We start from the raw sequence: 13,902 nt of genomic DNA on the forward strand, positions 1-13,902 counted from the left end.
GTCACACTGGGACTAGAATCCAGTTATAGGTCTGCAAGCAAAGACAGGTCCTGTGTGTACCCTGAGAATTGTCTTGCATGGTTGGTATCTCAGGGAATCCATCTCAGTACACTCAGGCATGCAGAGTTGATCCTCCCTGGCAGGGATGGAGAGGCTGCTGACTGTGGGGGTGGAGAAACAGCTCCCACTGCAGGTGGAGGGGCCACTGCTGCTGGGGGTGAGGAAGCCCCCAGTAATAAGGACTCATCAGAATTGATGGCCCCATGTCTCCAGCTTCATCAGGTTTTCCTATTCATCCTCATCCAAGTTATATCCTCCAGTCATATCCCTTCCCTGATTGCAGCCCTGGCTTGAACAGGAGAAACCCTGGGAGGTTGAGAGGTCCAATGTGTTGTGATTCAACCAGAAGGAGGGTAAGACTGTGCTTGTGAATTTCAGCACTCTCAGCCCTGTGGCTACAGCAGATAAGGGTCTCCCCCAGGGCACAGAGAGTTTCAGGGCATTTCTGTGGAGCTTAAATGGTTGCGCCTTTATGCATTCCCTCCATCAGCGCTCAGGGGTTCCAATTTTTCCATTTCCTTTGCAACAGGTATTATTTCCCATTTTTAAACAGTAGCTGTTCTTGTGAGTATGTGGAGTACAGAGTTTCAAAAAATAGTGTTTTCTGGTGTTATTGTAACAGGGTGGTCCCCAGGAAAGGGGGAGGTTCCAGGTTCCCTGCCCCACCCAAGGAAGGGTGGAGCTGAGCAGGAAGAGGAGAAGCTGCAGAAGAGACTGAGGAAGGAAGGAAGCAGGATGGAGCCAGGAGACCTGGAGGAGGCGCATGGAGCCTAGAGACATGTGAAGAAACTGCGCTTGTCTTTTGGTCGTGGACTGGGTGACACAGATGTGGGTGAGACCCGTGGGGAGGTGACCATGGCAGCTTTTATCTGGATGTTGATTTTGCTCTTTTCCTTCCGGGCTTGTCTGGTTATTTCTGACCCTTTGCTGTGGGTCCCCACTGAAAGATGCTTTAGACTTGTGGCAGGCTTTGGGGCTTTGCTCTGGGCCAATCCCATATGGATGGACTTTTACCCACGAGGGGACGGGTAACTTTGGGTGCTTCATTTATAAACTAGACTCTTTGCCTTTCCTGTATTGTTTCCTAGTTTTATTAAAGTTCCTTCCCATTAAAGTCTTATATGTTTTGTGCTGATGCGGCGGATGGCAGAACCCATTTAGAATAGGCAGGTTTGCAGGGTTTGGGCTGACCCTCTCCCTGTCCTATAACATTATCACAATACTGAGTATGCTGGACTCGGAAAAAGTTCCGAAGCATTTTCTTTTTTTATAATATTATGGAAATTTTGTGCAAAATCAGTAATTTTTTTTCTCTAATGTTTAGTAGAATTCTCCCGTGAAATCATCTGGTCCATAATTTTTTTTTTTTTTTTTTTTGCATGTAGGGGGTGACTTAACTACAATATCAATTTCTTGAATATGTAACAGGGTGTTCTCCAGGAAAGGGGAAGGTTCCAGGTTTCCTGCCCCACCCAAGGGAGGGTGGAGCTGAGCAGAGAGAAGCTGCAGAAGTGACCAAGGAAGGAAGCAGGATGGAAACCAGAAGGAGCCCTGGAGGAGGCACATGGAGCAGAGAGACACATGAAGAAACTACGCTTGCTTTTTGGTCATGGACTGGTTGAAAGAGATGTGGGTGAGAGACCCGTGGGGAAGTGACAATGATGGTTTTTGTCTTGATGTTGATTTTGCTCTTTTCCCTCCAGACTTGTCTGGTTGTTTCTGACCCTTTTCTGTGGGTCCCCACTGGAAGATGCCTTAGACTTGTGGCAGGCTTTGGGGCCTCGCTCTGGATCAGTCCCATTTGGATGGACTTTTACCTACGAGGGGACGGGTACCTTTGGGTGCTTGATTCAGAAACTATATTCTTTGTCTTTTCTGTAGTGTTTCCTAATTATATTAAGTTCCTTCCCATTGAAGTCTCCTATGTTTTGTGTTGATGCGATGCGGCGGATGGCAGAACTCGTTTAGAGCAGGCAAGTTTGCGGGGTCTGGAGTGCCCCTCTCCCTGCCCTGTAACAGATTTGGTGACCAATGTGATTTAGGACAGAGCCATCCGTGGTTAGTCAGCCCCATGGGGAACTTGGGCTTCCCTATGGCACTTGCTACCATAAGCGCAAATGTGATTTTTGGTTTCGCTAGTGTGTTTGTTTCATATGTAGATTTGCTATTGAAAAACTAGCTTGGGCTTTGTGAAGTTCTGTGTGTCCGTGTGTAATTTGTTTGTAGTGACTTGCTAAGACATTTAATTTTGTGCAAATTGTTGTGTAAAACAGTTTTACTCGAAAGATTAGGTAGTAAGTTGGACCATGTGGCCAGATCAAAGATAGTGTCTGAGGCCACTTGGCAGGCTCCTGTAAGACTCTGCTGTCTCATTAGCATTTCTAAAGGCAATAATGATTGTTCAGTGATAGGTTCCTTTGATTTTACTTTGACTTTGACTACTTCCTGACCTCTACCTGAGGGGTTTTGCAAGCCAACTGTGGGGCAGTGGTGTTTAAATTAGCAAATATATGCCTGGGTGTTAAAGAAAGAGCAGCCTTAAGCAATAAGTGGTAATTGCTGATAGCCTTGATGGATTCTTGGAGATAGCTTGAATTTTTGCAAAGTCTAGATCAGAAAAATTAAGAAGATTTTGCCTGAGTCTGAAAGGATTTGCTGCTGTGAATTTTGTCTACACAATTTGTTTTGGGCATGTTTGTCATTTGAACATTGGATTTAATTGCTGGTGTAAGACAAGATTCTAGGTTTCTGCTTCCTACTGAGGAAGGTCTGTTGTGAAAAGCACTCTTTAGGGTGCATCATGTAACTGTACCAGGTTTTCATACCTGTGTTGTTGTTGTCCCTCCCTAGTGTGGGGGAGGTGTAATCTGTGCTTTGATGTTGAATCTGCTCTTTCAGCTTCTGTCCCAGAGTGGCTAACAGAAGTAAGGGAATGACTCCTTTTAATTGAATGTTAGTTGCTGGTATTTTGATTTTGCTCTTTCAGGTTCTGTTCCAGGAAACCTGGAACCTTCCCCTTTCCTGGGGACCACCCTGTTACAAACAGACACAGGGCTTATTCACATGATCCCCCTTTATTTTGAAAAAGCTTTGAAAGTGTGTTCCTTTTGAAGATTTTTCCCATTTCACTGAAGTTGTAAAATTTATTCAACATGTGAACATTTATATGTTTATAAATATTCCTTATTTTCCTTTTAATGTCTGCAGACTCATTAAAAGTATTGAAGCTGCTTTTGGACATGTGTTGGATTTGGAGAGTGGGGTCCTCGGGTTACCTCTGCAAAAAGTTTTACCAGCGCTCCCCTTTCAGTAGCACCAATGAGTATCCAAGGTGGGTTTCTTCGTGAGACAGAGGTCTTGTTACCCAATGCCAGTCTCAGTTTCCCTCAGTCAATAAAAGGAAACAGTCTGAAGAAAAGGAAATTGGTTTAATTTGTCGACAAATGAGGGCAGCAGACTCTGTATGAAAGACAATCGTCCTGTCTTTGGCAGCGTGCAGGGGTATTTATACAAAAGGGAAAAAAGGGGAAGATGGGCAAGCATCTGCAAAGGGGAAGGGGAAGGGGTAAGCACGGAGGCCAGCTTGTTTTTCTTCAATTTAGGAGGCCAGGTCAGGAAGGGGAAGAGGTCAGCATGGAGGCCAGCTTGTTTTTCTTCAATCTGGGAAACCAGGTCATAAAAATAAACCTATAAAACAATGGGGAAACTGCAACAAATGGGGGAAAGACAAACTGTTAATCTTATCAATGTTAAATAAGGGGAAATTGCAAGAAATGGGGAAAAGACAAACTTGTTAATGCCTAGCTAAAAGACTGGTCATTTGTTACTTTATCCGTCTTAGTTGTATCAAAAAGGGCAGATTTATTAAAAAAGGGAGAGAAGAATAAAGGGCACGTGCATAGACACAAGTGGACAGAAGGGACTGCCACCCCAAAGGGACAGGTTTGCTAAAAGAGAGGCCTGCATGGTCGTAGGCAGGCAGCTTTAAGAAGAGCTGCCTCTGCTGAGGGGGTCAGTGAAAAGAAGCCCTGCCATAGCCATAGGTATTGGGCAGGTGGGTAGGTTGCTGCCCTGCAGAGGAATGGGTGGGCATAAGGATTGCTGCCCCTTGTCAGTGCAGAAATTCCCAACATCCTCTTCTCTTTGTGAGGGGCTCACTCCTTTGTGGAGTGGTTTGTTTTTGTTGATTTTGAATAACTACTTAGAATTTGAAAAGGGCCAGAGATTCTACAAAGGCCCTCAATTTTCATATCCTCACCTCTGGGTTCTGCTCCTCCAGACACTCTAACAGCAGTCTGGTACTTGCTTGGGTCTGTCCCTAGGGGCCTAAGGATTTTCCTTTCTGTAGACTGCTAAGGACTCTCTTAATCACTCCTACCCCCACCTGCACTTCCTGGCATTGCATGAGCCAGGTTTCTGGTCTTGGGGTACTTCCTTTCCAAGTTTTCTATTCTTTTCCTCCATTGGTATAATCTGTTCCCTGACTGTGATACTCACTGGGAAGTTCATAATTTTATATATTTTACCAATGAAGTGTCTTACTAATGTTAGGGGGAAAAGGATGTCCTGAGCTAATTCCATACAGGCTTTGTGGACTCCACCCCCACTCCAGACCAAAGCCATCAAGACATTGGGAAAGATAAATCCCGTCACCACCAAAAGGAAGGTGGCTGGGACCTGAGGGTGGAGTTAAGCAGCCAGGTTGGGTATAAAAACCAAACACGTGGGCCTTGGGGCGCTCGCTCTCTCGCTTGCCTCCTGGCTTCACGGCTCCTGGCTTGCGGCCAGCTCTCAGAGTGCCATTTGGGATTCCAGGTTGGTGGATCGGGTAGGATGCATTTAAAACTTTGCCTCCCACTTTTCTCCCTGAGCTGTACATTTCCTCATTTGCCCTTCCCTTGTAAATAAACCTTTTATTAACCTTTCGTGTGTGCCTGCAGTAGAGCATTGATAAGTCCTTTTAAGCGCGCGCGTGAGGACCCACAGTCAGGCACCCCGTTTTGTATCGGGGCTGCCCTATAACACTAAGAGTTCTTAAATGTACTTTGATAGCTAGTCCTAATTAATACTAATTACACAATTCTCTAAACAGCAGTTTAGAGCTACTATTTGAAAGGATTGGTGTGGTAAAGGGAAGGAGAGCCAGGCTAAATTTCTCACAGGTAGGGAATTTATTGCACTCCTGGGTGAGGTTCACCAACCCCCGCAGGGGTCAGAGAAGTCGCTCAGGTTGTGGGGGAGAAATGTCCTTTTATAGGTTGAGGAATGTTTAGGCTGGAAACTGGGTATGTGGAACCGAAGTTGTTACTTTTTGGCGGTTTCTGGTTGATTGCTATCAGGTCCTGTTTGTATCGGGTAGAGGCCTCTGGTTCCAAGAGCTGAGGCAAAGGTGGAATTCTTCTCTGCAGTTTCAAGGGCCCTCCTTGTGCCCACAGCCTGGGGCCCTCACCAGGCCCCCTGCACCAACCCTACACTATTTATTTTTAAGACAAAGCATGGATACTTTCTAGAATATTCTCTTCATTGATTTCATGTGAGAAAACACTTTCTGAGAATATAAATTTGATTCTTGAAACTGAAAAATCCAATAGTAAAAATGAAAAGCCAAAGAATTTCACCTGTGCTACTGTTACAGGGCAGGGAGAGAGGCACCCCAGACCCTGCAAACCTGCCTGCTTTAAATAGGTTCTGTCATCTGCTGCATCATCATAAAACGTATGAGACTTTAATGGAAAGGTACTTTAATACAATTAGTAAACAACACAAGAAAGGCAAAGAATATAGTTTCTAAATCAAGCACCCAAAATTACCTGTCCCCTCATGGATAAAAGTCCACCCAAGCAGGATTGGCCCAGAGCAAGGGCCCAGAGTCTGCCACAAGTCTAAAGCATGTTCCAGTGGGGACCTACAGAAAAGGATCACAAACCACCAGACAAGTCTGGGAGGAAAAGAGAAAAATCAAAATCAAGACAAAAACCTCCATTGTCACCTCCCCATGGATCTGACCCACATCTGTGTCACCCCATCCATGACCAAAAGGCAAATGCAGATTCTTCACATGTCTCTCAACTCCATGTGCCTCCTCCAGGTCTCCTTCTGGCTCTCCATCTTGCTTCCTTCCTTCCTCAGTCTCCTCTGCAGCTTCTTCTCTCCCTGCTCAGCTCCACCCTCCTTTTGAGTAGGGCAGGGAACCTGGAATCTCCCCCTTTCCCGGGGACCACCCTGTTACAATACTATTATTTAGAGGGGATAAGGAAGTTTTGCTTTGGGAGTGATGGGAAAGGAATCTCAAACTATGGAACATGCTTTTAGACAGACTTCAAATGATATGAGTGATGTCGTTTTTGGAGTCAGTGGGTTTGGAGTGCGGGGTCCTTGGGTTCACTCTGGGAAAGGTTTCACCAGAGCTCCTGTTTCAGCAGCATGCGGCAAGTTTCCCAGGTGAGCTTCTCCATGAGACGGAGACATTGGCTATATTGAAAGAGCAGTTTATTAGAGAAAGAGACAGAAGAATAAAGGGCCCTTGCATAGACACAAGCAGGCAGGAAGAGCTGCCCCAAAAGGGATATGTCTGCTGAGAGAGGCCTGCATTGTTGCAGGAGGGTGGCCTTGAGGAGAGCTGTCTCCACTGAGGGAGATCTGTGAAAAGAAGCCCTGACATGGTGCAAGTCACAGGCAGGAAGGAAGCTGCTGCTCTGCACAGGGAGAGATTTGGTGAAAAGAAGCACCTGAATAGTCATATTGGGCAGAGGAATTGCTACCCCAGCCTGTGCAGAGATTGCACTGATATGGTCTTCTGTCTGGGAGGGCCTCACTCCTTGTGAGTCTTGGGTTAGTTGCTGATTTTGGATAACTATGCAGAGTCCTGAAAAGGACTGGAGATTCCACAGTAGGCACAATCTCCATATCTTTACCCTTGGGCCTGTGCTCTAGATGTAACAGGGTGGTCCCCAGGAAAGGGGGAGGTTCCAGCTTCCCTGCCCCACCCAAGGAAGGGTGGAGCTGAGCAGGGAGAGAAGAAGCTGCAGAAGAGACTGAGGAAGGAAGCAGGATGGAGCCAGGAGACCTGGAGGAGGTGCATGGAGCCTAGAGACACGTGAAGAAACTGCGCTTGTCTTTTGGTCGTGGACTGGGTGACACAGATGTGGGTGAGACCCGTGGGGAGGTGACCATGGCAGCTTTTATCTTGATGTTGATTTTGCTCTTTTCCTTCCGGGCTTGTCCAGTTGTTTGTGACCCTTTTCTGTGGGTCCCCACTGGAAGATGCTTTAGACTTGTGGCAGGCTTTGGGGCCTTGCTCTGGGCCAATCCCATATGGATGGACTTTTACCCGAGGGACGGGTAACTTTGGGTGCTTCATTTAGAAACTAGACTCTTTACCTTACCTGTATTGTTTCCTAGTTTTATTAAAGTTCCTTCCCATTAAAGTCTTATATGTTTTGTGCTGATGCGGCGGATGGCAGAACCCATTTAGAATAGGCAGGTTTGCGGGGTTTGGGCTGACCCTCTCCCTGTCCTATAACAGATTTGGCGTCCAACGTGATTTAGGACAGAGCCATCCGTGGTTAGTCAGCCCCATGGGGAAATTGGGCTTCCCTATGGCACTGGCTACCATAAGCGCAAATGTGATTTTTGGTTTCTCCGGTGTGTTTGTTTCATATGTCGATTTACTGTTGAAAAACTGGCTTGGGCTTTGTGAAGATTCTGTGTGTTTGTGTGTAATTTGTTTGTAGTGACTTGCTAAGAGATTTTGATTTTGTGGAAATTGTTCTGTGCCAGTTTTACTCAAAAGATTAGGCAGTACATTGGACCATGTGGCCAGATCAAAGATGGCGTCTGAGGCCACTTGGAACTTTTTTTTTCTTTCTTTTTGCAATCTCTGCTGTCTCATTAGCATTTCTAAAGGCAATAATGGTTCTTCAGTGGTATGTTGCTTTGTCTTTGACTACTTCCTGCCCTGTGTCTGACCGGTTTTGCAAGCCAACTGTGGAGCGGTGGTGTTTTAATTAGCAAATGTATGCCTGGGTGTTAAGGAAAGAGTAGCCTTAAGCAGTAACTGGTAATCGCTGGTATCCTTGATGGATTCTTGGAGATAACTTGAATTTTTGCAAAGTCTGGATCAGAAAAATTAACAAGATTTTGTCTGAGTCTGAAAGGATTTGCTGCTGTGAATTTTGTCTACACAATTTGTTTTGGGCATGTTTGCCATTTTGAATACTGGATTTGTTCAATTGCTGGTGTAAGACAAGATTCTAAGTTTCTGCTTCCTACTGAGGAAGGTCTGTTATGGAAAGCACTCTTTAGGGTGCATCATGTAACTGTACCAGGTTTTCATACCTGTGTTGTTGTTGTCCCTCCCTAGTGTGGGGAAGGTGTAATCTGTGCTTAGATGTTTAATCTGCTCTTTCAGCTTCTGTCCCAGAGTGGCTAACAGAAGTAAGGAGATGACTCCTTTTAATTGAAAGTTAATTACTGATAATTTGATTTTGCTTTTTCAGGTTCTATTCCAGGAAACCCAAGGAGTGCCTGCTTGGTGGCTAACAAGAGATGACTCCTTTTGCTTAAAGGTTTACTTTTGCTCTTTCAGCTGCTGTACAGAATACCCCAGGATTGACTTCTAACAAAAAGTCTTCAACACTTAAAACCCTAATGTGATAAACAAGGTCATGTAACTCTTGTGATTAATAAAACTTTTCCTTCCTATTTCCAAAGTCTTAGGTTTGCAGGATGACAACTGGAAATTTTTCTGCCAGCAACACTCCACATTTTTTTTTGGACTTTGACATTTTTTTTCTGAGCCTATGGAGTAAAACTGCAGTTACATAACATATTCTACGTGGCATAACAAAAAAAAAAAACTGTCTTTGTCTATACGTTGTATGTCTGTATGTCCTTGTGTCTAACTGTCTTGACCTCCAGTGATCCGACGAATTGATATACATGGTGCCCATAGACGTTGAAAAGGAAAAAAAAAAAAAAGTTATGGTTTGATTGTCAACATTGTGCTACAGAACTAAGCCGGTGCCTTCATAGAGATTGAATATTGTTGTTTCTGTTAATTTTCTGATATTTATGGCAAAGCTTCCCAGAAATCTAAATTCAAGTACAAATTTGGTAGCCTGTCATTTGACTGATGCAAGGAAATTTTGTGGAACCTCAGTAGAGCTCCTGAGACACTCCACGAAGTTTCTCCTTTTCCTCCTGGGAAGGCATTAGATGAATTTGTTCTATTTGGCTTTTACCTAATGAAGTAACACTGGAAGGGAAGCATTGTCACTTGGGAAAATGGTAAAACTTTGGTATGTACAAATGTTAACAGTAGTTTTCTAAAATGTGTATGAAAAAAAACCTCTCAGTATCTGGTATGTATGTAAATTGTCAATGGTGTTTGTCACCTTGTAATATTGTATAATTCAATTGTTTCACACCTACAGAAATTGTTTCTGGAAATATAGGGAGAAAAGGTCTCAACAGATTCCTATTGATGGAACTGTTGAGAGTAAAAAAACTTTCCTACAAAGGACTGAATAGACCTGGAAATACACCTGACATTTACTAAGGTTTCTTTGACATAATACTGGAAATTTTTTTATGCATTCTGTCCTGAATCCACGAAGTTTTTGTTTTGTTTTGTTTTGTTTTGAGTAACCAGGATCTGCAGAAAGGTTGTAATTTTTTTTCCAGCAAAACTAACTTGTCACATTTTCTCTCCCCTTGATACCAACACAGCATACAAATAGTGGTAGTAATTTTTGCTACTTATTTCAGAGTCTGTTTTTGCATAACTTCCATAGGGATTTTGTCTGTTTTAACAAAAAAATTGGACGTGAGTTTGATTGTGTGGCTTTGTGTGGAGTTCTTCCAGAAAGTTGAAAAAGAGCTGAACCAAGAAGAGGAGAACCTGTTTGCCTTGTTTGTAGGGTTCCAGAGACCTCCAAAGAAGGTGAGGAAGCTTGCCTCCATTGGCAGGACTGGACAACCCGGCCAACGAAAATGCCCTGGTACCCTCGAGAAGAGGAAAGCCCAGGTGGAGTCTGAGACCAACTTTATACCTGAAGCATACATCGACTGGATGCCACCGGTTCGCTCTGATCCTGTATGGAGTATTTCAACAAAGCCAGCTAAAAATTGCTGTTAGTTATTTTCTGCCCTGTGATTTTATGCAAAAATAGGAAAAATGGTTTAAAAGTAGATTTAGTTTGCAAACTTTTGCTTTGCTGTTAAAAGTTTGGGATCAAGGTTGAGAAAATTTGTGATTTTTTTTTACATCAGTTGAACCATTTTAACATTTTTTCCCTGTGATTTTGATATATTTGCTATCTTGTTTTAGCCAGTTCTCCAGATTTTTTTTCTTTTGGCTTGGATAATGGATTATTTTTACATAATGAAACTGTCATACTGGACATTCATGGACAATGCTGCTCACTAATTGTTGCTTCTCTTACACACATTGTAACCCTGAAAAAAAGACTGTCTCCTAAGATTGCACCATGAGATCTCTGCCACCATAGATATGGTGGAATAAAAATTAAAAGGGGGGATTGTAACAGGGTGGTCCCCAGGAAAGGGGGAGGTTCCAGCTTCCTGCCCCACCCAAGGAAGGGTGGAGCTGAGCAGGAGAGAAGAAGCTGCAGAAGAGACTGAGGAAGGAAGCAGGATGGAGCCAGGAGACCTGGAGGAGGTGCATGGAGCCTAGAGACACGTGAAGAAACTGCGCTTGTCTTTTGGTCGTGGACTGGGTGACACAGATGTGGGTGAGACCCGTGGGGAGGTGACCATGGCAGCTTTTATCTTGATGTTGATTTTGCTCTTTTCCTTCCGGGCTTGTCCAGTTGTTTGTGACCCTTTTCTGTGGGTCCCCACTGGAAGATGCTTTAGACTTGTGGCAGGCTTTGGGGCCTTGCTCTGGGCCAATCCTATATGGATGGACTTTTACCCACGAGGGGATGGGTAACTTTAGGTGCTTCATTTAGAAACTAGACTCTTTGCCTTACCTGTATTGTTTCCTAGTTTTATTAAAGTTCCTTCCCATTAAAGTCTCCTATGTTTTGTGTTGATGCGGCGGATGGCAGAACCCATTTAGAATAGGCAGGTTTGTGGGGTTTTGGGCTGCCCCTCTCCCTGTCCTATAACATAGACACTCCCTACAGCAGTCTGATACCTGCTTGGTTTTTATGCTTTGTGATTTAGGCTTTGACACCTAAGGGTCTTGATTTCTATAGCTGGGTCAATGGTTATGCTATTCTCCCACCCCCACCTCCATCTCTTGGGATTTTGAGAGCCAGGTTTCTGGTCTTGTGCACACCTCCTTTTCAGTTTTTCTATTCTTGTCCTCTATCATAACTGCCATAGAGGTGAATTTCAATTGTTATCACTACACATTTATGAGAAGAATTTTAAAACATCAAACCACTGGAGGCTGTTAGGAGGACAGATCAATGTGACTGATATATAAAAAACAAACAATTTTCCCCTCCTCTTGGTAACATCTATTTATGGGGTTAAACAGGCATAGAGCTCTCAATGAGTTAAACCAATAATTTTTTTTTTTAAAGATTTATTTATTTATTTATACAAGCACTGGGTACAGTTAGAAGCACGGGAGGGTGAGAGAATTCACCAGAGCCAGAGCAGGGAGCAGAGCAGGCAGAAGGACGAAGTACACTGCTGAGGGGAGCAGCAGGCGCCAGCAGAGGTCTGCAGGCCATGTGGGACCCTCCATGTGGGACCCTCCTCCATTGGCCGGGAATGTAACCGGCACTGCAGAGGCTGCGGGCAGCTTGGCAACCCAGCACTCAACCACTGCGCCACTGTGGGGGCCCTAAACCAATAATTTTTAAAAATTGCTTTGATAATTACTTCTAACAAGTAGAAAAGATAAGTTGACTTTGATGCTTCATAAGTGCTGAATTCTCTTTATGTCTTAATTTTATTAAGGAGAAAGTGTTTTTTCAGACAATTTAAAGAGAGTGCAGACCAAACTAGAAACCTCTTCTTGTAATTGTACATATTTATATTTATTGCAATTTGTATTACTATATTGTATATATATATTTTATGTCTGTATACAATACTGTATATATATGTATTTTAATCTATCAAGCAATTTGGATATTGTTAATGATGGAGGATAAGGACAGAAAAACTGGAAAGGAGGAGCCATAAGACCAGAAACCTGACTCACACAATACCAAGAACTGGAGGTGGGGGTAGAGGAATTACCATAGCCATTAACCCAGCTATAGGAACTAAGATCCTTAGAAGTCAGTGCCTAGATCACAAAGCACAAGACCACAAGGTATCTGACTGCTGTAGGGAGTGTCAGGAGCTCAGACCTGAAGGTAAATATATGGAGATCAAGGGCCATTGTAGAAATCTGGCCCCTCTCAAATTCTATGTAGTTACTAAAAATCAACAACAAACCCATCACTCCATGAAGGAGTGAGTCCCTCCCAAAGAGAGGAAGACTGTATTAGTACAGTCTCTGCACTGGCACGGGGCAGTAGTCCTTTTGCACACCTGTGCCTATGCAGGTGCTTCTTTTCACCCACTCTCTCCCTCTGCAGGGCAGCAGCTTCCTGCCTGCCATTGACCTGTGCTGACCTCAGCAGAGGCAGCTCTCCTCCAGGCTGCCTCCCCAGGATCATGCAGGTCTCTCTCTTAGCAAACCTGCCTCTTTCAGGGCAGTCCTTTCAGTCCCCTTGGCTTATGCAAGTGTCCTTTATTCTTCTCTCCCTTTTATAATAAACTTGCCCCTCTGGATATTGTGTCATGGAGAAAGTCGCATAGGAAACTAGCTGTGTGCTGCTGAAAGGGGAGCTCTGGTGAAACCTTTCCTAGAATGAACCCAAGGACCCACTCTCCAAACCCACTGACTCCAAAAACAACATCAGTTAATGTGTTTGTTTAAAATCTAGTCTATATATATTTTGACATTTATCTTTTTTACCACAAATATGAGATAATTGGGCTTTTACTGTTGCAGAAGTAAATTCTAGCCTTTTACCCAGGCAGGGGAAGAACAAGCGGTACTTTAGGAATGGTGAGGTCAGGAAAGCTTTATTACTCATGCATGAGGTCTCAGACAGGGGCAGTCCCATATGGTCTGAGCCTTGGTCTAGAGACAAAGACTTTCTTTTATACACAACCACTTTACATTGATAAAGTTGGTTAGTTAGCATACAAATTCTTGACACAGGAAAAGGGGAAGGATACAGATCTTCCAGGATGGCCTGGGAGATCAGTCAGCCTAGCAGGCTGCCAGACCTTGTTTAGATATGCTTATTAAGGAAGCAAACTTATTTACTTTACATTTCCAGGTCTATGACTCTTTAACAGGGAAAGATTTCTTTTTCTTAGCAGTTCCCTTTCATTACTTGAATTTATATATATGATGGAGGATAAGCATAGAAAAACTGGAAAGGAGGCGCCACAAGACAAGAAACCTGGCTCACACAATGCCAAGACCTGGAGGTGGGGGTAGAGTAATTAACATAGTCATTAACCCAGTCACACATCAAGGGCCTCCTCACCTCAGAGCAGTGGAGCAAGGCCAGCAGAGCCTGCACATCCTCGCTGTGTTCCTGGCCAAGCTGGTCTTCTAGCTGATGAAACCCCAAGGCAAACACACAGGTATGATTGGCCCGTGAGGGTGTGTGACCCCAGCCCTGCTGTCAGGCTGCTGGGCAGGGAGGGACCAAGCAGAATATGCTCTAGGGAAGCTGTGTGGAGAGCTGGAATGGATTTGGATTATTGTGCAAAAGAACTGACCTTGACATCCATGTTAATATATGTTGAATGTTTACTCTATATGTGAAGAGAAGAGTGGATCAGAATGAGAGT

This window comes from Talpa occidentalis, unplaced genomic scaffold, assembly GCF_014898055.3.
Source record: "Talpa occidentalis isolate TD23 unplaced genomic scaffold, MPIMG_talOcc4v2.1 talOcc4.16, whole genome shotgun sequence".
NCBI lineage: Eukaryota > Metazoa > Chordata > Mammalia > Eulipotyphla > Talpidae > Talpa > Talpa occidentalis.